Source organism: Staurois parvus, unplaced genomic scaffold (genome assembly GCF_062004578.1).
Source record: "Staurois parvus isolate SC_StPar_1 unplaced genomic scaffold, SC_StPar_1.0 ptg000114l, whole genome shotgun sequence".
Classification (NCBI taxonomy): Eukaryota; Metazoa; Chordata; class Amphibia; order Anura; family Ranidae; genus Staurois; species Staurois parvus.
In genome coordinates this window covers 3,091,563-3,094,112 of record NW_028317910.1, presented here as the reverse complement: position 1 = coordinate 3,094,112, position 2,550 = coordinate 3,091,563, and positions in this window count along the sequence as shown.

Below are 2,550 nucleotides of genomic sequence, written 5' to 3'. Positions count from 1 at the left end.
TTCCCACCCATCTATGCTTTCAATTTATATATCTGTCTATCCATTCACCAATTCCTGCATCTTCCCATCCTTCTCTATTCCTTCATCCCTATATCCATTCATACCTTCATTCATTCCTATAGCCATCCATTCCTCCATCTTTTTATCCATCAATCCTTTTCTATCACTTCTTCATTCATCCCTCTCTATTTATCCTTTCTTTTATTTATCCCTTTCTGTCCCCTTATCCATCCATCCCTTCATTTCTCCCATCCATCTATGTATTCATCTCTATTTTCATCTATGCCTTTAGTTATCCCTCCATCTATCCTGCTGACTTTATCCATCTATTATTCTATTTATCTCTCTCTATCCCCACTCTATCCATCTACCCATCCTTCTATTTAACCCTTTCTATCCCCTTCCTTATCCCTCCATCCATGCCTCTATCCATTTTCTCTATTTATCTATCCATACCTCTATTTATCCCTCTCTATTACCCACTTCATCCATTCATTCATTCATTCATTCATCCATCCATCCATCCATCCATCCATCCCACTTTATCTAGTTATTTCTCTATTTTCTCTCACTATTCCCTTCTTCATCCATCAATCCCCCTGTTTATCCTTTTCTGTTTCCTCTACCCATCCCTCTCTATTCATCCATCCCTCTATTTATCCCTCACTATCCCCCTCCTCATCCATCTGCCTGTCCATCCATCCATCCATCCATCCACCTATACATCCTGTTATTCCTCTCTATTCTTTCATCCCTCTATTTATCCCTCTCTAGCCTCTTTTTCATCCGTATCTCTGTCCATCCATCCATCCATCCCACTTTATCCATTTATTCCTGTATTTTTCCCTCTTTATCCCCTTTTCCATCTATCCCTCCCTCCCTCCACCCATCCCCTGATCGATCCATCCAGTCTCATCTATCCATCCACTTCTTCTTTATCCCTTTCTGTCCAATTCTTTAGCCCCCCTCTTTAGCTCCCACTTCATCCATTTACCTGTCCATCCATCCATATCAGTTCAATCCTCTGTTTTTCCTTATCTATCCCCTTTTTCATCCATTCATCCAACCCTTTATCTCGCTCTTGTCTAACCTCTTTCTCCATCAATCCATCCATCCATCTGCTCATCCATCAATCCATTCATCCATGAGAATGGGTCCTAACAGCAGCACTCCTCAATGCATATAACAGCATTGTTATACCTCAATATTGTACCTCTATGTATTGTGATGTGACTTGGCCTTACTATAAATAGCATTAAAGTGCACAACTTGTTTAGTATCTCCATGGCCTATCCTAGGGTCTGGGGCCCCAAGCAGCCACCCAATCCACTATTTTAAAAACTTGCCAAGGCCCTCCCATCTTTCGCATGGCTTATCACATAACGTCATTGATAACGGGACTCTGGCACAGTCTAGCTGGTACTGTCACATATTGTTACTTTTATGTGGTGAATCTCCAGACTGGCTATGTTTTTGTTACTTGCAGCAGTTTGATGTGACATCTGTGGAAGCCAGTATCCCTTCATCCTCTCATAACAGTTCCATGTGAACCGCTGATTTTTTTTTATTCTGCCTGTTACTATGTTGCAGGTAGTGTTTACTTCATCTGTCTACATTCTACAACTTAGATAATTAAGCATTTATTTTGGGAGGTTTGGGCCTTGCTAACATTTTCCAGCCTAAGCAAAAGCAAAATGTCATGTTCACTACCCATCATGCTCCTGGTCAGATCTGGCTACTGTCATCGGCTTTGTTCATAAAACCCCTGATCTGGAAAATCCATCAAGCAGGAAGATCTGGCAAATGACAGGCGTCAGCCTGGCGTGTGTGTGTGTTCATTGGGATTATTTTGATCGAGATACAGATAAATATTTGTATAGTGTTGTCACCTCACTATCTGCAGAACATTTAAAACATTTCAGCACAATTGAAAGTTTACTATCCACATCTTTTCAAATCTTTATGTCATGAATGCACACTGTATTATCTCTACCTCTACTGGAATTCTATTCCAAGCATCAACTACTATTTCTTTAAAATAAGGCTAAGGTTACTTTTGAACTTTCATCGTGTTTTTGAAGGCAATGTCCCCATGTTCTTGATCTTAGTGTCATACTGAAAATACCACCCTCCTCTGTTTATCTACACCATTAATGTATTTAAAGGTTTCAATCATATCTCTCATTTCCCTTCTTTCCCCTCATGATGCAGGGAGTGGCACTGACTTGATGGCATTAGCGCCACTCTCTGCATCAATACATTGTGAATGAAAGGCTCCATGGTGACACCCCCAAGGGTTGATCCTATGATGCACTGCATTCACTGTAAGTCCTCAGTCTACTGAACTGAATTTTACTGACTGCAATTCAACCCAGAAGACTAAATGCATCTTGTGGCTAAAATGAAGTACTGCTGGAGACAGCTCTGCATCTGGGAGGTTCCAGTGTTGACTTGGCCAAACAACCATTCTAACACATGCCCTTTAAAGTATGTCCCGCTTCTTCAAATACAAGGAAAAAATTTGATTTTAGGAAAAGTAACAACATACTG